This window comes from Chlorocebus sabaeus, chromosome 26, assembly GCF_047675955.1.
Source record: "Chlorocebus sabaeus isolate Y175 chromosome 26, mChlSab1.0.hap1, whole genome shotgun sequence".
Classification (NCBI taxonomy): domain Eukaryota; kingdom Metazoa; phylum Chordata; class Mammalia; order Primates; family Cercopithecidae; genus Chlorocebus; species Chlorocebus sabaeus.
In genome coordinates, this window is record NC_132929.1 from 32,929,490 (window position 1) to 32,956,619 (window position 27,130).

At 46.1% G+C, this 27,130-nt stretch overlaps 1 protein-coding gene across 3 annotated transcripts in view; it reads left to right on the forward strand.

Moving 5' to 3' along the window:
- Positions 1–3,985: 3,985 nt before the first annotated feature.
- The window catches only part of CGNL1 (cingulin like 1), a 174,778-nt gene continuing 151,633 nt past the window's right edge, over positions 3,986–27,130 (forward strand). For 2 of the 3 annotated variants that reach the window (XM_073012192.1, XM_073012195.1), the window contains exon 1: positions 3,986–4,072. The gene's annotated coding sequence lies outside the window, so the exon portion shown is untranslated. Of the gene's footprint in view, positions 4,073–23,171; positions 23,261–27,130 lie in introns of those variants that run through there. The other variant, XM_008016471.3, reaches the window with a different exon arrangement.

Consider the following 27,130-nt stretch of genomic DNA (forward strand, 5'->3'; position numbering starts at 1 on the left):
GTCCTAGGGGAATCAGGCCCCCTGCATATAGCACCACTCTCACTAACACACCCTAATAGTGTCTTTCCTCCTTCCCTGTCCCACTCTTCCTGCTCCCTGTCTCCTGCTTCTAGGGATCACCCTAAATACACCGCAGGCAGGCAAGTCTTGTCACAGGCTCCCCCTTCAGGGCAACCCATATTAAGGCAGCCTGTTTCCCAAAGACTCTAAGCAAAAGCCCTCTTCCTGGGTGCCCTTCCCAGTCCCATCTTTCTTTACAAGCAGAATAGCTTCTCCACTTCAATCAAATAAACCATGTACTATCTTTTGCTTTGTTCACTTCCTCCTGTTTCCCTGTCTTGGGGTATGATCACACCTTCCAGAAATGCCCTCCATACTCTTTCTGTTATCCATATGCATTACATCTTCTTCTTTTGTTTTTGAGATGAAGTCCCACTCTGTCACCCAGGCTGGAGTGCAATGGCGTAATCTTGGCTCACTGCAACTTCCACCTCCTGGGTTCAAGTGATTCTCCTGTCTCAGCCTCCTGAGTAGCTGGGATTACAGGCGTGTACCACCACACCCGGCTAATTTTTTGTATTTTTAGTAGAGATGGGGTTTCACTATGTTGGCTAGGCTGATCTCAAACTCCTGACGTCAAGTGATCCACCCGTCTTGGCCTTCCAAAGTGCTGGGATTACAGGTATGAGCCACCGCGCCCGGCCTTGCATTATATCTTCCAAGTGCATGCCATAAGACCTGTTCCACGCTGCAGCCTCCCTTCTGCCACCCTTCCTGTATTCTGTGTCACTACTCAGATGTCATTTATACTGTAGCACTTATGTGAATATTTTTGTATCATGTATTTCATGTACAGAAAATTTGGAGGAGAAAAGAGGTGATTTTTCTCTACTCATCCTCCTGGAAACTTCTCTTTGGCAAGTTGCTGCCACTGACCCCCCTGTTTCCCCCCCCCAATCTTTCTACAGGCTCAAAAACCATAATTAAGGGAGCCAGACTTACATTAAATAAAAACAAAAACAAAGATGTTTTTCAGAAGCATTCCCTGGAAATGTCTGCTTTAAGTTGAGGCTGGAGGGGCTTGAGCATTCATCTCGACAATGGGAGCGTCGAAAGCAGTGTCTCTGGTAGCTAATCTCTTTCACCTCTGTCTTTGCCTCCAACAGCTCCCGTTATTTTTGTCATCAACGAAATAGCTATATGGGAGGGGAAGTTGCTGATGAAATGTTTTTTTTGATAGTTAACACATATTTCCTGAGTGCACACTCTCTATGGATCCTTGGAAGGGCCCATGTGAGAAGTGGATTAGTGACATTCGGCACTGCCCTCTCCTTCAGGAGTCCCTCACCCTTGGGCTTCCATCAAAGACTCCTAGGTTCTTCCTGACAGCTCTCAGTTACCCTCCTCTTTCTCCCTTGGGTGATGCTCTCCTCTTCCTCCACCCTCAGTGAAGGCACTGCACTCTCCTTTCCTGGCTACTGGTCCTCATTCTCCCCTCACCCTCCACATGGATGCTGCCCAGAGACACTCCTCCACTTCCCAGCTGCCTGCTGGGGCATTTCACCAAAAAGTTCCACTATTACTTCATGCTCCATAGAACCTTCAGCAGCTCTCCTGAAAAGCAGCCTCTTTCCGTATTGTTCCTATTTCTGATGCTCCAAGGCACCCAGCCTGGAAACCTCAGCTTTGTCTTTGCCAATTCCACTCCCTCATTGCACACATCTGGTCACCAAGACATCTGGTCTTTCAAAGAAAAGCCCTTCTCTTCCCTTTTCCCTTCCCTTTTCCCCTCCCTTCCCTTTTTCCTTCCCTTCCCCTTCCTTCCTTCCTTCCTTCCTTCCTTCCTTCCTTCCTTCCTTCCTTCCCTCCCTCCCTCCCTCCCTCCCTCCCTTCCTTCCTCCCTCCCTCCCTCCCTCCCTCCCTCCCTCCTCTCTCTTTTTCTTTTCTTTCTTTTTTTGAGACAGAGTCTCATTCTGTTGCCCAGGCTGGAGTCCACCGGGGCAGTCACAACTCACTGCAGCCTCAACCTCCCAGGATCAATTGATCCTCCCACCTCAGACTCCTGAGTAGCTGGGACTACAGGCACATGCTACCAGGCCTGGCTAATTTGTGTGTGTGTGTGTGTGTGTGTGTGTGTGTATGCACTTTTTTTTTTTTTTTTGTAGAGACAGTGTTTTGCCATGTTGCCCAGGCTGGTCTTGAATTCCTGTGCTCAAGTGATCCACTGCCTTGACCTCCCAAAGTGTCAGGATTACAGGCGTAAGCCCGGTTGGAAAATTATTTCTTTCCTGTCCCTCCCTGTTGCAACTCCCCCTCTACCCCATGACTCTGCTGATTCCTAGGCTATGGGTTTCCCCCATCTGGTTTCCAGGGCCATTTAGGTGCCCTCTATTGCATGCAGGTTCCATTCCAGTCATTTTGAGGTGTCCAAGTACTGTTTGGTTGCATTGAGCCCCCTCACTTTGGCATTTCATGCCTTTTCCACCGTCTGATCCCATCTACCTTTCTAGTATGCCTCATCCCACTTTCTAGCATGTGTGCCCTTCCCCAGGCAGCCTCTGCTCAGGAAAGCTGGTCCACCCTCTCAGTGTTGTTCACATACCCCACCACCTTGGCTGTCTTCCCCAACCTAGACCCCCTAGCTTGAGAATAGTGCAATCCAGCTTCCTCCAGAAAGACTCCCTTGACCATGCTGCCCGCTTGGGATAAGTAGCATTTTTTTTTTTTTCTTTCCTGGCAATGAATCACTATTATTAGGTTGGAGCAAAAGTAACTGCGGCTTTTCCTATTGAAAGTAATAGCAAAACTGCAATTACTTTTGCACCAACCAATTACTTTTTCAAGTCCTTTTATATTGTTTTGAATGGTTAAGTTTTCAAGGGTCTATTTCATTCAATATGTCAGCAAACGCGTATTAAGTACTGGTTGGGCCGGGTACAGTGGCTCACACCTGTAATCCCAGCACGTTGGGAGGCCGAGGCGGGTGGATCACTTGAGTTCAGGAGTTCGAGACCAGCCTGACCAACGTGGTGAAACCCCGTCTCTACAAAAACACAAAAATTAGCCGGGTGTAGTGGTGAGCACCTGTAGTCCTAGCAACTGAGGAACGAGAATATCTTGAACCCGGGAGGCGGAGGCAGTGAGACGAGATCATGCTACTGTACTCAAGTCTGGGCAAAACAGCGAGACTCCGTCTCAAAAAAAAAAAAAAAAAAAGTTGTTTTCTCAGGGAATCCTTATAGCTGATGCAGTATCCAGCTCTTCATTTTACAGATGAGTAAACTGGGGTTTAGAACTGATAACATTTTGTCCAAGTTCTCACAGCTAGCGAGAGGCATGCCGCAGTTTACCGTGGAGTGGGTCTAAACAAGGACCTAAAAACTGTATTGGAATCCCAGCCCTACTACCGCCAGCTGTGTCACCTTACGAGGCGCCCCCACCTTCCTGTTTCTTCAACAGAAACAGACATTTGTTGTTACTGCCCAAGTGGGATTCCCTCCCCACAAGTGTCTAGACATAGTAGGTGCTCAATAAATAGGTGTGGGTTTGCTGTGGCAGAGAGCGCTATCCCTTAAGTTTCTGACAGCGAAGGGGAAAAAGGCTGAGCAGGGAAAGGAAGGGAAAGGGGTAAACTGAGCTCGGAGCAGTTGGGAGCGCGAAATAGGGAGGGCTTCCTGGAGGCCAGGAATTTGGAGAGGCCGAGGCTGGGACAAGAAATATACACGGTGAAGGCGGAGGGGAGGTGGAAGGACGAGCGGCTCCGGGGAAGGGTGAGGTCTAAGCGCAGCCTGGGGCCGAGCGGAGCAGAGGGCGGGTCGTGCGATGGTGCCTGGGGAGGTTCGTCCCGACCGGCCGCGGGCGGATCGAAGGGAGGGTTGGGCCCGCGGCAGCCCCGGCGGGTCTAGGCCCCCGGCCGGCCCCTGCCCCTCCTCCCGGGAGGGCGGGCGGCGGCTGCGGGGCGGGGCGCGGGCTCGCTCGGCCTCCTGGCGGCGCAGCGGCCCCTCCACTCCGGCCGGGCTCTGCTGGCTGCGGCGGGAGCTGGACGCGGGAGGCGGAGGCGGCGGCGGCGGCGGTGAGTGAGCTCCGGGCGGGAGCGGGGCGGGTGTGCGCCGGGAGCCGGGCTCCAGGGTGCTAGGTGCCGCCCAGGGCGGCGGGACCCCCAGGCATTCGGGCTCAGTCAGGTGGGCTGTGCTCAGTCCGGGCGTCCGCTCTCGGTGCCGCGCTTCGCGCGGGTCCTGGGGTTGGTAGGTGCGACCCGGACTCCCGCGCCGCGCCCAGCCGAGGACAGGCGCAGAACAGATGCGGGCGATCCCTGGGGAACCCGCCTCGCGGCGGGGTGGGAGGGAGGAGGCCCTGCAGGACCTCCCTTTAGTGAAGAGGCGCTCTGTGCCTTCGCAGCCCTGCCTGGACCCTCCAGCTCTAGTGACAGCTGGGAGAGACCCACGCGAAGCAGTCCCTGACCTATCCTGTCGTACCTAAGTCCTCGGCGTGCTCGGCCAGACCATCCCCTGGAACAAAAAGGGGCGTGTGGCCTGTCTCTTCCCGGATCCTCCCGACCACTGCACAGCCCAGGCAGGTCATCCCCGAGAGCCCCCGCCTCACTTGGAGCACACATTCTGGCTCTCCTGGGGACTTTTCCAAGTTGCATCACTGTTTGGCCTCTAGACAGGTACTTGGCTGTCATGTTGGAGTTAGTTACACAGGATTTTTGAAACTTTGTATATTTGCTTTGTGTGTTCCCCTTCACCCTAAGGCCGCTGCCCTCCGAACTCTGCTTATGCCGCTCAAAACGTTGCTCAAGGCTCGCTGGGAATGCTTTTGCGGGCATTGGTTCTCAAACTTGGCTGCACATCTGGAGAGTCTTAAAAAATACTGGTGCCTGTGTCCCACTCCCAGAGATCTGGATTCGGCTTCCCTGGGTCTCAGCCTGGACAATGGAGTTTTTAAGACGCCCCAGGTGATTCTAATGTGCAGACAAGTTTGAAAACCTCTGCTTTGCGGGTTGCTCCTACCAGCCGCTCTTCGGACGGCTAAAGATCAGTCCTGATCTAGAACTCATCTCAGGCCCTCTGAACTCTTCCTTAATCCACCTCTCCACCTGAAGAACCTGTTGGTTGGTGCATTCCAAGTTTAGACAGTAGATGGTGCCTTTACTGAAGTTCCCTTTGTTTCTACCTCGCTGTTTACAGTCAATACTGCCGGAGCCCTTTCTGCCAAGGAGGTGGGAGTGTAGGCATTAGAACCAAGGAGTCCTTGTCAGGGTCAAGGTTATAATACAGGGTTGCCCTATTCAGGGAAAACCAAGTGATAATTTGACGTGTCATATTCGGAAATAATTTCAGATTAAAAGGAGAAGAAATACTTTAGGGTTTGGTCAGCTCTTGGAGACCCTCCCGAGACTCCCCCACATAGATAATGCAGTTGCATAAATGTGGAAAATTTTCCTTCAAGAAGCCATCGCTAACAACATCCTTAACGTTTTGTGGTTGATATTTGTGTTAACATATGTGCATTTTTGTAGATTAAACTTATTCTGGAAGTATGATGAAGCCCTGCAGACAGAACACAGTGTATAGCATGGCACATCTGAGATGACACCTGAGACACCTGTCACATGATCTTAAAATGATGGAGAAGTAGGACTGAGGAAAATGTAACCATGCTTATATGGGCTGAATTAGGTCATATATTTTATTGAGAAAATGTGTTTTCACTGTCCTTGTTAGTCATGTCATAGTCTCTGGGATCTTGGTTAATTTACTTTTGTACCCCAAGTATGATGTTTGTATTAGATTTCCACCCTGATGTTGCTACCTGACCACAAATCAGTGGTTTTAAGTTTTTCTTAGGGGGTAGCCCTCTATGTTTTTTTTTTTTTTTTTTTTTTTTTTGAGACGGAGTTTTATTCTTGTCACCCAGGCTGGAGTGCAATGGTGCAATCTCGGCTCGCAGCAACCTCCACCTCCCTGGTTCAAGTGATTCTCCTGCCTCAGCCTCCCAAGTAGCTGGGATTACAGGCACCCACTACCATGCCCGGCTACTTTTTTGTATTTTTGGTAGAGACAGGGTTTCACCATGTTGGCCAGGCTGGTCTCAAACTCCTGACCTCAGGTGATCCGCCCACCTCAGCCTCTCAAAGTGCTGGGATTACAGGCGTGAGCCACCCATGCCCGGCCTATATTATATTTTTATTAGCAGTGGGATGACATCCTTTCAAGAATGCCTTGCCAAAGTGAAAGAACATTTATGTTCATTTCTAGCTCCTCATATACGTCCAAAGAACATTCCTTTTGAAAAATACAAAAATGACATAATTTTGCCCACTTGGTTTTCTCTCTTTTCTCCAACTTCCACGACCATGCTCTGCTGCTATTACTGTATTCACTTGCTGGAGGTGTGCACCCTGTGGGAGCCGTCTTCATTGTCTTGGCTCTGGCTTGAAATGGAGGTTACGTGGAGCGCATGGTCTTACAGGGTGTCCCTGACCTGAATCATCAGCCTTTGGGGAGCAAGACCATATGGAAAGTGTTTTCCTACTGTTTTGTGTGTGTGTGTGTGTGTGTGTGTGTGTGGAGTGAGACCATGACAAAATGAAGCCATATTATTAAATGCTTTGTTAACTTGCAAATCTTGTCTCAATTGGGAAAAGAAAAATGCTTATTCGAGGATGCTGTTGAACTCATGGTGTCTGAAAAGTCACACCTGAACAGCAGTAGTTACACCGTGAGTATAATAATACACTCGACCTCCCCCCACCCCCTCAGCGAAAAAAAAGTTTATGTCAATGTGGGCCTAAGCACATTTATTGCAATTTCTCACTTTGGAGTAGCAGTTCTAATATCCCAAAGTGATTAGAATAAAGTAAGTGAAGAAAAATATGAAGAAAGAGTTAGTGAGAGACTTTTCCATTTAGGGAACGGAGATACCGCAGCTAGAAAAGGCCTTTGGTTTGTCTTAAGAATTGACTACCCTGTTGGCTTCCTTTTTTTCCCTTGTTTAATTTGCTTGTGCTGGTGGGTGAAGGAGAGTTAAAGAAATTTAATGGCCTCCTAACTCTCTTTCCCCATGAAACCCATTTATCTAAGAGATGCCATTGACCTTTTAAAAATATCCAACTGATTGTATGCTTTTCCTTTCTTTTCGTCTTCTGATCTCGGCACTAAAGGGCGGTGGCATGACTGGGAGGTTGGCATCAGAGCAGGAAAACAAAGTTTAAGGGAAAGTGAAAATTGGGTAATTTTCTCTGGATGACCAAGTGCTTACTTTTTTCAGGCATGTGACATTGCTGTTATCAAGAACCAGTTATAACATGAAAACCCTGAAAATGGAAAAGGAAAAAATAAAATAATAAAAAAGGGAACGGGGTGGGGGATGGAAATAGCACCAGGGTTGACTGACCTTTACCGAGGAGGGAAGGCTTACTGTTTTCAGCCCGGTGTCCGAGTTGCAACCCCCTTTACCTTTACTTCCCTCTTCATGTACCCTCCTCCGTCCCTCAAGCCAATATCCTTGGGGGAGAGAGTGCTTCATCTTAAATTCACACTAAGGTGTCTTTTGTTTGTTTGTTTGTTTTTGGTTTTTGAGATGATTGCTCTGTCACCCAGGCTGGAGTGCAGTGATGTGATCTCGGGCTCACTGCAACCTCCGCTTCTTGGGCTCAAGCAATCCTCCCTGCCTCAGCCTCCTGAGTAGCTGGGGTTACAGACACGCGCCACCACACCCGGCTTATTTTTGTATTTTTAGTAGAGATGGGATTTTGCCATGTTGGCCAAGCTGTTCTTGAACTCCTGGCCTCAGGTGATCCGCTTGCCTCAGCCTCCCAAAGTGCTGGGATTACAGGCATGAGCCACTGCGCCCGCCCGAACACATTTTTATGACGCCCCTATTACTAGCAAAAGCTATGTATTACCCAGAGTTGTTAGTAAACAGGATAAGGTTCCTGCCTTAAGGAGCCTGAGTCACGTGGGGATGTAAACCGTGGGTTGCAATAAGTTAGGAACTTTTCTAATCAAGAGGAACACAGTAGCCTGTGGGGTACTATGGGGCACCTGGCTAGCCTTGCCTGGGTAGATGCCTCCTCATTTCATTGGCACAGGAGGCATAAGACATGCTTTACTTGGGTTTACATTAAGGCTTATTCTATTAGGTCCGTACACCAAATGACTGATTTTGGATGTGTCTGACTCCAGGAGCAGGAAGGGCGCAGGTACCCATCATGCAAAGGGGAGGTGGGAGGTGGAGGAGGAGACCAGATTCTGGCAGGTGTCTTTTGCTTCTGGAGTGTGCTGAACAGGGGTACTTGCTGTGGGTGGGAAGCTCATGGAGAATGTGGCTGGATCCGTGTTTGGCACATTAGTAACTGGTAAAGTAAGCTTAGTAGTGGCTACCTCCGCAACAGAGCTGGAAGGAGAATACAAAGTGCAGTGTGAAAGCCGCAGCTGCACACTTTTTGGAGCGAGTGGTTTGGTTTGTGGTTATTTCTCCTGGCAGTGGGCAGACATTGGTTTCTCATCATCCCATGGTCGCTTTAGCTCAGGCTTCCTTGGGCAGGCTGAAAACTGGACTTCACACTGTTTTTCCCTTGGGTAGGTGGTTTCCAAATAACTGACCCATAGGGCTAATAACCTCATGGTTATAGTAGTTACTATTTGTTTATTGACTGTCTTTCAAGTGCCAGGTATCACGCTCAGCACATTTCTTTCATTACTGTAAACCCTTTACATTCCTGAGAGGCAGGTGGCAGTGACCTCATTTTACAGATGAGGAAACTGAGGTCCAAGGAGGTGCTGAATCCTGCAAAGGTGCATAGTACTTGACAGTGGCAAAGTTCTCATGCCTGTAATCGCAGCACTTTGGGAGGCCGAGGCAGGTGGATCCCTTGAGCCCGGGGGGTCAATACCAGCCTGGACAACATGGTGAAATGCTGCCTCTACAAAAAATACAGAAATTAGCCTGGTGTGGTGGCATGTGCTTGTGGTCCCAGCTACTCTGTGTGTTGAGATGGGAGGATGGCTTGAGCCTAGGAGGTTGAGGCTGTAGTGAACCATGATCATGCCACTGCACTCCAGCCTGGGTCACAGAGTGAGACCCTGTCTTAGAAACAAACAACAAAAAGAAAATGGCACAGTTGAAGTTCAAGAGTACTCTGGTCTGTCTGAATACAAAGCTAGGTTCTCTCTACTGTTTCTTGCTCCTCTAAGCCGAGCTGATTAAGAAATTGTGTTCTCGGCCGGGCATGATGGCTCATGCCTGTAATCCCAGCACTTTGGGAGGCCGAAGTGGGTGAATCATGAGGTCAGGAGATCGAGACCATCCTGGCTAACACGGTGAAACCCCGTCTCTACCGAAAATACAAAAAAATTAGCCGGGCGTGGTGGCAGGCGCCTGTAGTCCCAGCTACTCGGGAGGCTGAGGCAGGAGAATGGCGTGAACCTGGGAGGCGGAGCTTGCAGTGAGCCGAGATCACGCCACCGCACTCCAGCCTGGGTGACAAAGTGAGACTCCGTCTCAAAAAAAAAAAAAAAAAAAAAAAGACATTGTGTTCTCACAACTTCTTTTTAACATCACAGTCTCTACTAGATGAGGTAGAGGAAAATAGTAAATCAGTTCAGACCTAAAGAGAAGGTATTCCACTAAAGACCACTGCAACCTTGTGATCAAAGGGAAATTTCATGGACTGCTGCTTTTCTAGGTGTCTTAAAGAAGAGGGTAGATTAGGCTGTTCAGAAAGGCTCTGAACGGGTCCCACATCCTAGGTTAGAGAGACGTGATTTCCACCTTTCTTCAAATTCTGCAAACCTCTGAGTTTCTGTAGATAATTGGTTGTTGGGTAAGAGATTAAAAACAAAATTCGGTGTTGGGCATTCTATAGTAAAACGAAGCTGTGCACATCCAATTCCCGTTTATGTGGTACTTGCGACAAAAACAAAACTTGGCTGCATAGTAATTACCTCCAGCTCTTAAAATTACAGGTAGTAAGGGCTTAGAGGCCATATGGAGTTATAATTAGAGATGAGTTTAAAACAGGGCTAGTCAATGAATGTTCATTACTACAATGGGCACTAGCTAAATATTTCAACCCAAGAAGGATCAGCTCCAGGGAACATTTCCAGGGAGTTAGTGGAGGGTCGTCATGGAGTTAGAGTGTTTGGGATTAGTGCACAGAGCATTTGTTATGAACATGCAATATTTCTGCCAGCCTGGCCAGAAGCCTCTTTGTTTACAGGGCAGAGTTTCTTCCCTGCTGCCCAATCACAGGGATTTCTGCTTTGCTTTGGTAGAGTACGTAATCGTTCAGGTCATTGCTTTGTAGTGTGTTTGGTCTGTACAGCTCCTTGATTGTTAATCATCTTTTCCTGTTACTTATCTCTTTGCTGGAGGATTGAGGTAAGATGACCTCTAGTTTTGGCCTCAAGAATTTTCTTGTTTTTGACCTCTTCCCTTAGTTTTATATCTTTGTGTTTCATTGCATTCAATACAGGCCCTCTGTTTTCCCTTGCAAATTTATAGTCCACACAGGGAAGAGGAACGACTGTGACCAGGTCTATCCAGGAGTCCTGTGATGGGAGTGTTGTTAGTCCTGTTTTCCAAGTGAGGGCCCCTTCTTCTGTAAGGCTGGGAGTTTGGGGATTCCAACTAGGACTGTCAGATTCTCAACAATGGGGCTCTTTTGACTTGATTACAAAAGAAAAAGAAATGGCCCAGTTTTCAAAGTCATGAAGAGTATATCCTATGAACTAATATATATCCTTGAACTTTTTTTGTAGCTGATAGTATTAAAAAAAGGTTTGATTCCCCACCTTTTTTGCCTGTGTGGTTTTTATCTTCCTTTCTATAAACAATGACTTACTCAGAATCACACAGCAGCAGCTGAAAAGTTGATTAGCCTCTCCTTGCCCTAATCAAGTATCAAAAACCTGGACCGTTCACTTAGAGTGGTGATTACTGTGAAAGCTTTAGGTGCTGGAGAGGACCTGATAAAGAATGGAGAGATAAGAGAGAGAAAATAGCTTGCAAAGGGATTGCAGGGCGGAGTTTAACAAACTTAAGATTTCTTTCTTTCTTTCTTTTTTTTTTTTTGTTTTTGAGACAGAGTTTTGCTCTTGTTGCCCAGGCTGGAGTGCAATGGCACGATCTCAGCTCCCCAGACCTCCGCCTCCTGGGTTCAAACCGTTCTCCTGCCTTAGCCTCTTGAGTAGCTGGGACTACAGGTGTCCCCCACCATGCCCGGCTAATTTTTTGTATTTTTAGTTGAGATGGGGTTTCACCGTGTAGCCAGGATGGCCTGCCTCAGCCTCCCAAAGTGCTAGGATTACAGGCGTGAGCCACCACACCTGACCTTTTTTTTTTTTTTTTTTTTTTTTTTTTTTTTTTTTTTGAGATAGTCTCACTCTGTTGGCTAGGCTGGACTGCAGTGGTGTGATCACAGCTCACTGCAGCCTCAACCTCCCAGGCTCAGGCTTAAGTGATCCTCCCACCTCAGCCTCCCGAGGAGCTGGGACCACAGAGGCAGGCCACTATGCCTGGCTAATTTTTGTGTATGTGTGTGTATGTGTGTTGTAGAAATGGGGTTTTGCCATGTTGCCCAGGCAGGTCTCTAATTCCTGAACTCAAGCCATCCACCTACCTAGGCCTCCCGAAGTGCTGAGATTACAGGCATGAGCCACCGTGCCCAGCCCAAACTTCAGATTTCTTTTACTTGTGAGTTTCAGGTTCGGGGCTTAAATGCTTTTGCTCTGGATGTGGCCAGACTGGCTCAGCCCTAACAGTCTGTGCTGCCTGGGGCCACCTATAAGCTTTGGGGAGTGGGGTGGGGTGGGAGGAGAAGGTAGGGTGAAGGGAGAGGGGAAATAGGGGGTGGAAGATAAGACCCACCAGTTAGCTGATTCTCCAGGCCTGGCTTGCTCATGGCATGACTGCTTCTCCCTGCAGGCCTGAGTCCAGCTTTCTGGGTGTGAGGCAGCTGGATGGGGTACAAAAGAGGGAGACAGTTGCCAGACACTTTCCAGGAGACCTGCCCAAGATGAGAAATTCTCATAATAGCAAATGCTCCCAGAGTATTTGCCTCCAGCCCCATCCTAGAGCTTTTACTATAGCAATTCTATGGGATAGGTACGATCATAAAACCATTTTACAGGCGAGAGAAACAAGGCCATGGGAAATTGGGTAACTTGTCAAAGTGCTGAAATCTGGGGTTCAAACCCTTGCTGTCCACCTCTGAGCTCTGCTCACAACTACCATCTCTCTAAACACAGAGGTCTGGATGCTGCACCTGCTCTTCATTCATTCCTTGAACTTACCCACTCATGCATTTCTCCAGCAAATTATTGATGGCCTGTATATGCTTTTATCTTAGCAATGAGAACATCAGTGCTCTTTGTTTGTGTGTCTGAATTCCCATAAACTTTCTTATTTTTTTCTTTCTTTCTTTTTTTTTTTTAACTCCCATAAACTTTCAAACAAACCTTTAAAGACATGAGACCTCTTTACTGACCTTGTATACCTAGTGTCTGATAGAAAATAGGTACTCAATAAAGCTTTATGGAAGGAAGGAAGAAAGACAGTGTTGTGAAACTTGACATCCTTGTATTTCCTCTATCTCTAGCAGCCACAGTGATGTCTAAACAGAAAAACAGACAAACCTTAAGAGTGAGAGTGTGTGGGGAGTGTTCTGCAAAAATAACAGGAGAGAATTTTTGATAAAAGTATGCTGTCTTGTATGCATTTCAAGTTCTCATGGTGAATCATTTTTTGCTTGTTTGCTTAAAGCATTTCTTATTTGAAGGACATCCCTACAACCAGCTTGCAGACTATTGAGTGAGTAAAGGAGGCCCTTCAGACTTCCATGCATTGTTCGGGGCTGCTCTTGTCATCAGGGTCTGCAGAATATATTTTCTTTGCAGTTGAGGACCAAATACCTGGTAAGGTTCAAGTCCACCATCCATTTTCCTGTATAACATTTAAATACATGAGCCAGTAGAAAGTAGTTTCACCTTGGGCTGAGTGAAGTGACTCACGCCTGTAATCCTAGCAGTGTGGGAGTCCGAGGCAGGTGGATCAATTGGGATCAGGGGTTCAAGACCAGCCTAGCCAACATGGTGAAACCCTGTCCCTGCTACAAATTAGCTGGGCGTGGGGGTGCATGCCTGTAGTAGGCGGAGATTGCAGTGAACTGAGATCGTGCCACTGCACTCCAGCCTGGGCGACAGAGAAAAAGAAAGTCGTTTTATCTCCTTTATTTTCATTCCTTCTTCACACTGTGGGACCAAGAAAGGTCTCACTTACTTGGATTGGAAGCTGTATTTGATGATCACTAGGAGTGATGGCTCTTTGGTTCCTCTTCCATTTCAGGTTCGTTTCCTCATCTGTAAAATAGATGTAATGCCTACTACATACAGTCAAGCCACATCTCTTTGACATAGTACAGTGGTTCTCAAACAGGGCCCTCCCCCCATCTCCCAACCCGGGGGTACATTTGACAATATCTGGAGACGATTCTTGGTAGTTATGACTGGGGTGGTGATGGCTCCTGGCATCTAATGGGCCAAGGCCAGGGATGCTGCTAAATATCCTTCGATTCAAAGGACAGTCCCCCACAAGAATTATCTGGCTTAAAATGTCAGTAGAGCCAAGGCTAAGAAACCCTGGCAAAGTGGAACCTCAAACAATGGTAGCTGTTTTTAACATCTCTGATCTAAGGGAGCTATTGGCCAGGGACAAAGATCCCTCCTTTCTTAAGTAGGGTGGAAAGAATGGAATTTAACGTTTTATTGATGCCTCTGGGTTATCCCACAGGTGCCCCTGAGGTGGGAACACCTCCTTTTCTCTCCATTAAGCATGCCTTAACTTCATTTGAAACTTGCTTGCATCGTTTACATATAAATAGCCATGCTAAAACCAGTGAAACCGCTTAACCTCTGGGGTGGTTAAACCCATTCCCTGCGGAGGACCTTGGTGGAGTGGGGCCTGCACTGCTACAGACTGTGAGCCTTGCTTTTCTCCCCTGTTAAAGGACAGGTAGGTAATCATGTCAGCCTCCCATCTCATCATGTTGCTCTGACTCTGCACGTGTGAAACTAGCTCTTCGCATGTGAATGTGCTAGTGTGGTTCCTAAGGTACGCCTTTTAAAGGCGTTTTTCAGGCGATGCAATTCATAGGTGATCACTCAGTCAAGGACACTAAAAATGATAGGGGTTCAACAGTCAAGGAATGTCAGTGTTACCGGCATGGTATGAGGCCCCCCAAGCAGTTCCTGCAGCGGGGTATGTGATTCGGGAAGCAGTGTGGCCCAGTGGTTGACAGCATGAGGTCAGCCACTCACAGGCTGCTCTGTGTACAACCTTTGGCTTTTCCCATGCTTGTTGTGTGACCCTGGGTTAGCTACTTGACCCCGTTGCACCTCAGTTTCCTCACCTGTAAAATGAGGATAATGACAGTGACGACAATAACACCCAGCTGAAGATGAGTGTGAGGCCTCAGCGACTTGTCCTGTGAGGTGTGCCGTGAAGATGAGAGCTCAGCTCAATAAATGAGTTGCTGTTAGTAAAATACTATTTGATGTTGGCTTGTAGCTTGTGTATTTTTACTCAGATGAAGAGATTGCTCCTGATTTTGGAGCTGAGAAAGGATCTTTCTGGTTCTTGGTATTTTTTTTTTTTTTTTTTTGGTGGTAAAATACAGCATAAAATCTCCATTTTAACCAATTTAAAGTGTACAGTGCAGTGGCATTAAGTACATTCACAGTGTTGCGCAACCATCACCACTATCTAATTCCAAAACTTTTTCATCCCCCTAAATGGAAACCCTGGACCCGTTGAGCAGTCACTCCACGTTCCTCCCTTCCCCCAGCCACTCCCTCTCCACCAGCCCACTCGTCTATTTTCTGTTTCTATGGAACTGCCTAGTCTGGATATTTCGTATAAATGTATTTCATGCAAGAGATGGCCTTTTGCATCTGGCTTCTTTCACTTAGCATAATGTTTTCAAGGTGTCATCTGTGTTTTATAACGTGCACCAGCACTTCACCACTTTTTACCTGGTGTCTTTTTTGCAGAGCAACCCAAGCCTCAGTTTCATCAGGCCTGTGGTTCTCTTAAGTCATGCTCTGTTTTCAAGTTTTAAAGTATCTTTCTTCATTGATTTTGCCTCTTCGTGGCCAGCCTTATTTTTTCCACTTTTCCCATCCAGTACTTCTGATGACCCTTGAAATGAGTATGGAAGGAAGCCCTCACGCCGGGTTCTTGGTGCTGGGGAATAGGTCTTTTTAGGTATCTTACTTCTGCGGAAGAATTAGCGGCAGGAGCACACATGGGGGCCCTGAGTGGTGCTTCATTTCCCCGTGACTGCGTGACAGGTTTTAAAAACAAGTGTCTGGAAAACACCACCAGGCCCCTTTTATTCATCAGTTTAAAAGCTTCCCGCAATGAGAAGTGGCCCTCAATTAAGTCGTTTAATAAAAACCTCCCCCTGTTTTAAAGCGTTCTTGGGAAGTGTTTACATTTGACGCCACTGCAGGCTTCTAAATGAGGAGCTGTGGAGTGAGTGATCCTTAACCTGTGACTTTAATAATACCCTTTGCTTTAGATTTCCAGGTGGAGGCCTGGGCCAGATTTGTAGCTTGTCATTGACCCAGACTGGGATCAGAGATGGGGGCTGGGCAGGGGGTGGAGGACATTCTTGGCTATCCTGCCCCCCTCAGCTGCCAGTAGTAGAAGATTCAGCAAGGCTGAAAGCCACATAGATATGTAAAATCAGCTCCTGGGAGAGAGACTGGACTGGAAGGAGGTGAAGCATTTCCCTACCTGGGAAGGGCAGTTATCCTGCCCCACTTCTGACCTCATCTGCAGTGTTGGGGAAGCTTCAGTGGGCAGAGATTAAAGCATTTAGGAGAGCAGCGCCAGGCTCCTGAGAGCTGGCGGAGGCTCTACTTTTTTCTCTGATTCTGGAGAGGTCAATAGGCCCCGAGAAGAGGAAGCAGGCTGCTTTAGCTTCAGAGAAAACTCCAGAGTTGTCGTTAGAGGAGTCCTGGGAAAAGCTAAAATAAAGAAAATTCTGGGGTGGTCTTTGCTTTGTACTGCTTTTCTGAGGACTCTTGTTGTGCTGGACGAGGACAGGAGGGTGAGGGTGAGGGGAGCCCCGAGCCACTGGCATGCGCTGGGGATTTGTAGAGGCTGCAGAGGTGGGTAGGTAGCAGTCTGGATTCTGGGTCTGGACTGCCCGGGTCTGAATCCTGGCTCCGGGGTGCTGTTCTATGAATTCTTGTGTGTCCAGTGCTCGGAGCAGTGTCTGCAGAGGGAGCTGTCGATGTGTGTGCTCTCGTGATTGTACTGACACTTCACTTTGGTGAGTTCCTGGTTAGAATCATAGAAATACTTCTTGTTATCAGAGCTAATTTGCTTCCATACCTGGCAGCCTCGTGTAATCCATGGGACAGGGTGATACCACTGGACTGTAAAGAAAACATGGCTCGCAGATGGAGAAATGATGCTTTTGGCAAATCTATTAAAGTTCTCCGAGGGAGAGAATAAATGTGGGAAGAAGGACAAACCAGTGGATATATATTTTATTTAGACTTCCAAAAGATTGTTGGAAAGACTTCATGGCAAAGGCTATTAGATGTGGGAGCCTCCCATGACTTTCTGAGAGGAGGTGAATGTAAGAAGGAGTGTGGCTGAAACTTGTCTTTTCCATTGTCCTTTAGAGGAGGAATCTTCACATTTGCAGATGAAATAAAATTCTAAAGGTAAAAATGAAGACTTTGGAATCAAACTATAGAGAGTTTTTTTTTTTTTCTTTTTAAATTTAAATTTTGGGCACTAGGGGATGTCAACTCTCCTTTAAAATAATTGGTGATCAGTGGCTGCACCTGGGCAGCCGGGGTTTGGAACTAGGAATGATGTGTGTGCTGCTTTCTAGCAAAGTTACAGATCACGTGCCTGGGGCATCAGCGTGCTCAGGAAATAAATGAAGATTAGTGGAACCAAGGAGTTCATTAAAAATGATTCAGGTTCCCCTCCAGCCTGGGCAACAAGAACAAAACTCCATCTCAAAAAGCAAAAAACAAAAAACTTGTAGTTTCCAACTGTCTTTTAAGTGAATAGTATATTTGTAGAAAAAGTAGATTCTGTTATCAACAAATGTAAGAATTCACTTAAATGCACACATGCTGAATTTCATGCCTTTTGTGTTTTAACCCAGGATAGTAAATGAATGAATGAAATGAGTAGACACTTTTTCAACACAAGACCCTTCCCTCTCCCCCAATAGGGTTTAGGAAGCTTGGAGTTACGCTTGACCAAAAAGATACCTGCAGGAGTTGGTTACCTTTGTGTTTTTCTTTTTACTCAGGGCCCTGTGGGCCTTGCCTGGTGCCTCATGTATAGGAGTGCTCTGTATGTGTTTGAATGATAAATGGATTCAGATTTCCTTAACATAAGTGTAAATATTTTATCATTGTGTGTCATTATGTGCCAGGCAAACTTAGTTATATGTGCTCTTACAATGGTTGTATTGGATTTTGCTGTTTAATATTTCTGTGTAATAAGCAATCCCAGATCTCAGTTTTTTGTATTTGTTTTTTTGAGATGGAGTCTCACTCTGTTGCCCAGGTTGGAGTGCAGTGGTGCCATCTTGGCTCACTGCAGCCTCCACCTCCTGGATCCAAGCGATTCTCCTGCCTCAGCCTCCCGAGGAGCTGGGATTACAGGCACGCGCCACCACATCCAGCTAATTTTTGTATTTTTAGTAGAGATGGGTTTTCGCCACGTTGGCCAGGCTGGTCTCAAACTCCTGACCTCAGGTAATCCACCTTCCTTGAACTCCCAAAGTGCTGGGATTATAGGTGTGAGCCACTGCACCCGGCCCCAGATCTCAGTTCTTTACAACCACAAAGGTTCATTTTTCCCTCACTCAGCTGTCGGTTGGGTGTGGTTTGGTTGAGCCAGGCTGGGCTTGACTTGGCCAAATCAGACTCCAGGCTTCCATCTGGGTTGAGGTCTATTCTACATGTGTTTTATTCAGCAGCCCAGGCTGCAGGGGCAACAGATATGCAGGGCCAGCTCGCCTTGGGCAGATTACAGAGGCATAAGAAGGCAAGAAGAAATGCTGGAAGCCTCTTAGAGCTTTGGTGTATAACCGGCCCATTGTCAGTTCTGCCAGGATTCCCTCGGCCAACACAAATTGCATTGTCAAGCCCCACACCAGCGGGGTGAGGAAGTATACCTGGCCCGTTCTAGTAGGAGGTAACTCGAAGTCATATGGCAAAGAAGGTAGATGTATGTGGAGGAGAAAGGCACTGAGAACAATAATTCCATTCACAATGGTAGAGAATGAATAAGACGGAAGAGAGTAGTTTGGGCCAAACTAGCCTTTTGGGAGCTTGCAAGACCTAGGCTGGCTGGGTGAAAAATCGTATGCATTTGGTGCAGGTACCAGCCCAAGCCTTGGCATTTCCTGTACATGAGCTGGCATGCCCTGCCTCTCAGCTGGCTGGATATTGATCATATCCATTCACTGTGATGGGGCTTTTGGGAGTGCTGCCTATCTGTGGGAGGAGCAGAAGGATGGGCCTGATTTTCTTTGGGTCAACTGTCATGACCTGACAGGCTGCCAACTGTGGTGGCAGGAGTGTGACAAGCTGAGAGGGCAAAGAGGACAAAGAAGGACCACAGTGTTGAAGGAGGCCAGGGGCTTGCCTCAGCCTAAGTCCCACCTTTAATAGTCAGTGACAGGTTAGCATCAGTGCCTTTGTGCACCATGTCCCAATCTTCATAAGGACCCTGGGCTGTAGCTTCCGGATCCTGCCTTTTACATCCAAAGAAACAGGCTTCAGGAGGTGAGGTGACTTGTCTTTAGCCAAGCAGCTCAAAAGTGGCAGATGGGAGCCAGGCCACCCTGTTCCCAGTCTAGTGCCTATCTTTCCACATGATTGTCATAGTCTAGCAGAGTCTGGACTGGTGTCATGTGTTACAGTATATTCTGGCCCTGTGATGACAGAGTCTGCTTTGGAAGAAGCCATGTTAGCCTTGTGCCCATATGGGATGACACAGGCGAAGGAGAATGAATGAAATACTGGCCAAAGATAAGCAGCCTTGCTGTTACTGCTTTGCAATGGACCATTTCTTTCTTTCTTTCTTTCTTTCTTTCTTTTGATGGAGTCCCGCTCTGTCGCCCGGGCTGGAGTGCAGTGGCGCGATCTGCGCTCACTGCAAGCTCCTCCTCCCGGGTTCACGCCATTCTCCTTCCTCAGCCTCCTGAGTAGTTGGGACTACAGGCGCCCGCCACCGCGCCTGGCTAATTTTCTATGTTTTTAGTAGACATGGGGTTTCACCATGTCAGCCAGGATAGTCTGGATCTCCTGACCTCGTGATCCACCCGCCTCGGCCTCCCAAAGTGCTGGGATTACAGGCGTGAGCCACCGCGCCCGGCCGCAATGGGCCATTTCTTTAGTGAAGAGCTGCTAGACTTTGAGGAAGAAAAGGCTCTAGCCACTAGTGAAAACGCACCAGGAATAGATGGGGACCAAAGCCTTGTAAAGCCAAGGGTGTGAGGAGACAGACACTCTCACACGTGCTGTGTGCGGGGTTATACATTCACTGGCTTCTGTCTAGAGAGCGGTTTGGCAGAGGGGGCTGCTTTTACTTGCAAGCGAACAAAACTCAATTGAAGGTGGTTCACATAGGACTAAAAAAAGCAAAAGGTGTTTAAAAAGTAGTTTACATAAGACATTTCAAAATGACATTTGTTACCTCATGTAAACAAGTCCAAAGTCTGGGCTGTTGGGGGAGTTAGACCCAGGCTTATTTCCTCTTTCCTCGCCTCAGTGCTTGATGTTTGCCTTCAAGCTTGTTTCCTCATGATCTCAGTGTGGCTGTTGCTGCTCCACCCATCATATCCTTATTCAGAGTGATGTCCAGAGGCAGGAAAGGAGGAAATCACAGAAAAGACGCAAATCAGCATGTATTCTGAGATCCCATTTTTTTGTTTGCAAAAATAAAGACCTTCAAAATTTTCTTTTTTTCCTCCCACCTGATACCATTACAATAAAAGTCTTAATTTTTTTCAGCACCGTAAGATGACGAAAAAAAAGTCTTAATTTTTTATTGCAAATATAAATTTCTGGAACCAAGAGATATGGTTATTTCTGGGCCGTGGGATGGTGGTGTGGTTTTGGTTTTCATTTCATGAAATTTTGTTTTTCATTTCATGCCCTTCTTGGCTGCTTGAATTTTGTAAATATCACAATGTGTATTACCTTTATAATACAAAAGAAAGTGATAGGTGTTTTCTTAGTAGGGGTGGGAGAAATTAAAGAGAAGAAACCGAGGCCCTAACAGGGGCATTATCTGAGACATGGTGTGAGAGGATAGGAGTGCATTTAGCTGTGTGTGGTTGGCCTAGAGGGAGGTTGGGGAGGGGGAGAAGTCCAGGAGTGAAGGAAGGTCATTTTAAATCTCTTTGGGTACCTGGCACAGTGTCTTCTACCTAGTAGAGACAAATACACATTTGAAGAATGAATGAATGTTTAGGTCAAGACCTAACACAACTTTATGAGGTGCTGAAACCCAACCAAGCAGCTCGAGTCAGCAAGAAAGTCCGTTCTGCTGGCAATTTATCTTGCAGAGAAATATGGCTGTCATTTCCTTCTTTTTCCTTGAGCTCCCAGAATCTAATTCATTGCTAAGGAATCAGTGTCAGCATGAGCCTTTCTATTCGTCATCTGTCTCCTACTGAAGCCTACTGTCCCAGGTTCTGGATAATAAAGCCGTGTAAGGTTTTTACAACTGAGGGTAGAGCAAAGGCAAGAAACCACCATCTCATGCTAACTGTGTTAATAGTGGGTAGCTTCAATGGAGTCTAGATGTTTAAAATCTACTAAGTATAGAATGAACAGTTATTTTTTTTTTTTTATTTTTATTTTTGAGACGGAGTCTCGCTCTGTCTCCCGGGCTGGAGTGCAGTGGCCGGATCTCGGCTCACAGCAAGCTCCGCCTCCTGGGTTCACGCCATTCTCCTGCCTCAGCCTCCCGAGTAGCTGGGACTACAGACGCCCGCCACCTCGCCCGGCTAGTTATTTGTATTTTTTAGTAGAGACGGGGTTTCACCGTGTTAGCCAGGGTGGTCTCGATCTCCTGACCTCGTGATTCGCCCGTCTCGGCCTCCCAAAGTGCTGGGATTACAGGCTTGAGCCACCGCGCCCGGCCAGTTATTTTTTTAAAGGAGATATAAAGTTCTTTGATACCTTGGACTAATACATAAAAAATTGTTATCTTAATGATGTGACTTTGATAACAGCAATAAGCCACAGATGACAGTTGTGAGAGAGGGATTTTCAACCTGATTGGCCAGTATTGGTGAATCAGGAATAGAGAATATATGGAAGAGTGCAAATATGCCTGTTGGTGAGACGAAAGAATTATATGTGGTGGTATTTTCAAGTATAATTCTCTTCCATATAGAAAAATAAAATGGGTATTGAAGGCCTTTTTAATGGCAAGGGTGGAAGGAGGGGATGTAGACTGCTACCCTTACATTGTGCCATATTTTTCTTAATTCCCTTGCTCCAGGGTTCTGAGTTTGATTGTCATAAATCAAAAGAAAGAATGTTGTAACTGACATTTCTATTGAGTTACTTTTAACTTCTTTACCCTTGGGTTTTAGCTTTTAGACCTTCTGCAATGGCCACCGGATACCCACTTTATTCAGACAATGATAGTATCGTTGAGCTATGGTAAGATCATTTCCTTTGGAACAAAATGAAAAGCTTTCAGTGTTCACAATTGGAGGAAAATGTAAAAGCTTAGTAGGCCTTCTCTGCTACAGCGTGAAGAGTCTATGTTTGAACACCATCCACTTTGCTCCTCTAATGTGCAGTGGAATGATTCCAGTGTCCTTTTGAAATACAAAAAACAAGTGTACCTTTTCAGTGTGGGGGTGTGTGTTTAATGGGTTCTTCGATATACTTGGAAGAAAAGTAATATTTAATCTTTTTAAAAAAGTAATAGAAAGGTAATATTTAAAGAAAAGTAATATTTAAATTATCTTTTTTGGGGGATCATTTTGGGATTCAAAGAACCTAGGATCATTGGTACGTTATGCTCCAGAGCAGACCTTGAGAGAAATCTTGAGAGACAGAGAAAAAAGAGAGAGAAAGCGCATGTGTTTCTGTGTGTGCGTGAATATTACTACAAAGATCAAATGTCATGCTCACTTGACATGATCTTAGTATATAACCTCCTCTGGTTTTCAGAGAGTCTATATTACATCTGCAGTTTTTGTGGCTAAGTTGTATAATTTTACATGAATTCTGCATCTGCATCAGAAAGTATAATAAAAATTAATGATACTAATACTTCTATGTCACTCAACAGTGCCTGATACTGTTCTAAGTACTTAACATGTATTAACTTTTTTGTTTGTTTGTTTTAAAAAAGCCAAAGCATCTGGTCACTCTATCACCCAGGCTGGAGTGCAGTGGCATGATCATGGTTCACTGCAGCCTCAACCTCCTAGGCTCAAGCCATCCTCCCATCTCAACATACAGAGTAGCTGGGACCACAGGCCTGTGCCACCACATGAGGCTTTTTTTTTTTTTTTTTTTTAAGACAGAGTTTCGCTCTTGTTGCCCAGGCTGGAGTGCAATGGTGCGATCTCGGTTCACCGCAACCTCCGCCTCCTGGGTTAAAGTGATTCTCTTGCCTCAGCGTCCTGAGTAGCTGGGATTACAGGCACATGCCACCACACCCAGCTAATTTTTTGTATTTTTAGTAGAGATGGGGTTTCTCCATGTTGGCCAGGCTGGTCTCGAACTCCTGACCTCAGGTGATTCACCGCCTTGGCCTCCCAGAGTGCTGGGGTTACAGGTGTGAGCCACCGCGCCCGGCTCATTTGGTTCTTAAAATAACGCTGTCGATTCCATTTTTACCAAGGAACTGAGATACAGAGAGATTAAGTAACTTGCCCAAGGTGACTTAAGTAGTAAATGGTGGGGGTGGGTTCAAAATCAGGCAGTTTGCTTTTTCTTATTTGAAGCCACAATTCATGAGAATTGAGCCCATTCTCAAATGTACAGGTTAGTCTTGTAAATTAGAGACTATTGTATCAGTGTTACAAATGACCTGTTGTAATCTCCCATCCAAGTAGTAACCACATCTGATTCTGCTTATTGTCCACAGTCAGGTGCATTCCGAGTGGTGTGACTGGAGAAGATCTTACATGATCTGAGCCCCTTGCTTCATGAGCAACATTTTCAGTCGCTACACAGTAAGCATATACTTAAACAATTATTTGGCCGGGCGCAGTGGCTCACGCCTGTAATCCCAGTACTTTGGGAGGCTGAGGTGGGCAGATCACTCGAGACCAGCCTGGCCAATATGGTGAAACCCTGTCTCTACTAAAAAATACAAAAATTAGCGGAGTGTGGTGGTGTGTGCCTGTAATCCCAGCTACTCGGGAGGTTGAAGTAGGAGAATTGCTTGAGCCCGGGAGGTGGAGGTTGTGGTGAGCCGAGATCATGCCACTGCACTCCAGCCTGGGTAACAGAGTGAGACTCTGTCTCAAAAAAAAAAAAAAAAAAAAAAAAAACAAACCAAAAAAACTGAATTATTTTAATTATAAATCTGAACTGCATTAAAAGATAGTAAATTTAGCTAGTCAACACGAATAACTTCTAACAGAGTGTTAGTTGTCTCTTCTGTTTCCTTAGGGAAGCAAGATAAGTTCTTTCAGTTCCCAAATGAGTCCTCAATTCAACATGAGTGATTTCACCAGAATAAAATCTTCCTGCTTCTGCAAAAAGCAGCTTATGCTTTCTGAAGCTAAATAATCCCAATGTGTGACTTCTGCCAGTTTCTTTTCTTTGAAACCTCAGCAGCAGCATAACTAGTGATTCACTCTTCTTGAAATGAATGTTGTGTTCATGTTATGCACAGACGGCTACTGAATGCCCAGGTCGCAGCCTTTGCGTCTGGCCTTGACTTGTTAATAAGAACAGGAGATGGGCGAGGTGTATTGCACAGTGATTAAGGGCTTAAAGCTAAGAGCAGTGCCTGGTACCAAGTAAGACATCAGTAGAACTTTGCTGCTGCTATTTTTGCTGTTGTATATTGGGCTCTACCCTGTGCTGGGGGCATTATGTTAAGCACTCTACGTGCATTGCCTAATTTAATTCTCATCACATTCCCATCAAGTAGGGGATGGTTTTGTTTTTAGCCTCATTTTCAAATGTAGAAACTGAAGCTTAAGGTTAAGACATTTGCCCAAGACCATACAGCTGCTAAGTGGTTAGCACTATGGTACAAACTGAGTTAAACATATTTTTTTTTTAAAGTAAAAAGTTCATAAATTATAATGCAAAGAATCTTCTAGAAGTTTTCTTGTGCTTCCCCTAGTTGTTATTTTTCAACAAAGTTGCCTGCTATTCTCTTTCTATCACCACAGATAAGCTTTGGCTGTTCTTGAACTTCATAAAAACAGAATCATATTCATACAGTATGTATTCTTTGTATTTGACTTTTTTTACTTAGTATTATGTTTGTGAAATTCATCCATTGATGTGAAATCCATGGATTTGCATGTAGCAATAATTTTTTTTTCTCATTGCTAAATATATTGCTACATTTCTTATTGTATAGTTTAATGTACAAATATGCCTCAGTAATTGGTGTCAAAAAAAAGCTGCATACATATACAAAGCATGTACAAGAATGAACAGAGAGTAATTCTACTGTTGATGGACTTTGGTTGTTTTTGGTTCTTGGCTGTTATTAATTGTGCTCTCTCTCTCTCTCTTTGTTTTGAAACAGTCTCCTCTATTGCCCAGGCTTGAGTGCAGTGGTGCAATCTCAGCTCACTAAAACCTCTGCCTCCCGGGTTCAGGCGATTCTTCTGCCTCAGCCTCCCAAGTAGCTGGGGCTACAGGTGCACACCACCATGCCTGGCTAATTTTTTATTTTTTATTTTTATTTATTTATTTATTTATTTATTATTTATTTATTTATTTATTTTGAGGTGGAGTCTCCCTCTGTCGCCCAGGTTGGAGTGCAGTGGCGCGATCTCGGCTCACTGCAAGCTTCACCTCCCGGTTCACGTCATTCTCCTGCCTCAGCCTCCCGAGTAGCTGGGACTACAGGCGCCCGCCACCGCGCCCGGCTAATTTTTTTTATACTTTTAGTAGAGACAGGGTTTCACCGCGTTAGCCAGGATTGTCTCGATCTCCTGACCTTGTGATCCGCCCACCTCGGCCTCCCAAAGTGCTGGGATTACAGGCGTGAGCCACAGCACCCGGCCAATTTTTTATTTTTAATAGAGACAGGGTTTCGCCATGTTGGCCAGGCTGGTTTTGAACTCCTACCTCTAGTGATCCACCTGCCTTGCCCTCCCAAAGTGCTGGGATTATAGGTGTGAGCCGTCATATGCCTAATTGTGTTCATTCTTGTACATGCTTTGTATATGTATGTGGCTCCTTGAGTATATTTCTAGGTCAGCACTGCTGGGTCTTAATAGGGGTGGAGCTGTGTTCTATACTGTGAAACAGTTTTCTACACTTCCACCTAGCATAGGGTTCCAGTGGCTCTGGTGTCAACACTGTATTGTCTATCATCTTCATTTCCATTATTCTGGTGGGTGTGTGGTAGAATTGCATTGTATCAAACTTGAGATGGATTCTGATTCCATAGCCTATGGACTTACCCTGGTGATAACAGTTTTAACAATTACAGTGCTCTAGCTATCTGGAAGGTGTTGTGCTGATGATACGTAATGACGAATATAACTTGATTTCTGCCCACTAGGAGTTTATAGTCCAGGAGAAGAGGAAGACTCAGAAATCATATAATCATAGTCCAATGTAGAATCCATGCATAGGGCACTGTTGGAGCACTGGGAGAGATTACATCAATCTGTGGGTTCAGGGCATGGTTCCCTAAAGTCTTACAGAAAGAAGTCAGTCTTCTGGGACGTGGCTTCTTCGGGAAGGTGACATTTAACCTGAGGCTAGGGGAGATGAAAATACAGGCATGTGAAGAGAAATGGATCAGAAGCCCACGTAGCCACAGGGAGGAAGTGAACAGGTGACGGTAGACCGAGGTCAAAGAGCCCTGTAGTCCGTGGTCTCTGTAAACCATTGCTGTCATTGAAGCAGAGAGCCAATGTTGCTATAAAGCCATCAAAAGTGTTCCCTGCCTGGCTACACTAACCATTAGTCCACCTGGGTAGAGACAGCCATATTCTTATGAATTCTAGGAACACAAGGAAGGAGCTATCACCATGCCTTTGAGTGTGGCCTACTTGTGGGGAGAGAGAAAACATGGCTGGAGCTCCTTCCTGTAACAGGGCCAAGGAACCCATGGTTCTTCACCTGGAGAAGAGGGAGGGAAGCAGAGACTGCCCAGCTAGCAGTAGGAGAGGAAGTCTGTACCCTCCTCCCTATTATATGGTTTCTTTTGTATTTACATATCTGCCATTCAGATGTGTCATTTGAACACATCTTCACTGGATTAGCAAGAAAATGAGAGAACGCATTGCTGGCTGTGACCTACTTGTTAAACTTTTCTCAAAAGGTTGCATGTTACTGCTATGCTATAAAGTAATAAATTATTCTTGCTATGATTTAAAAGTGTGTATGTTTACATGCACATTATTTTGAGAGAATATTTTATCATGGTATTTCTGAATCATGAAATGTGGAAATGTTAGAGCTGGGATGGGCTGTCAGGATGAGTGAGCCCAATCCCCCCTTTTTATAGGTAAGGAAACAGGCACCAGGCCTGTTGAAAGACTTGCTCGGGTCAAGTGGTGAGTGCGTGGCAGAGCTGAGTGTAGGAACGGGCTGTACACCAACGCATAGCTTTTAAGACACAATGATTATGCCTTGGTATAAGCAAAGCCCAGAGCGATGAGAAGTGGGGTTTCCGAAGACGATCTGGGGACTGATTTACATTGATCTTCACAAGAAGATCAAAGGTCAGTGTTGTGGATCGTGTCTCCTTGGAGTGCTGTGAGAAGCGCTCAGAGGGGTAGAGGAGGTAGGAAGATAGAAGGTGGGCTTTTTAGGGAAGGCCTTTTTGGGAAGGTGATATTGAACCTGAGACTGGGGGGAAGAAAACATAGGCATGTGAGGAGGAGCAGACCAGA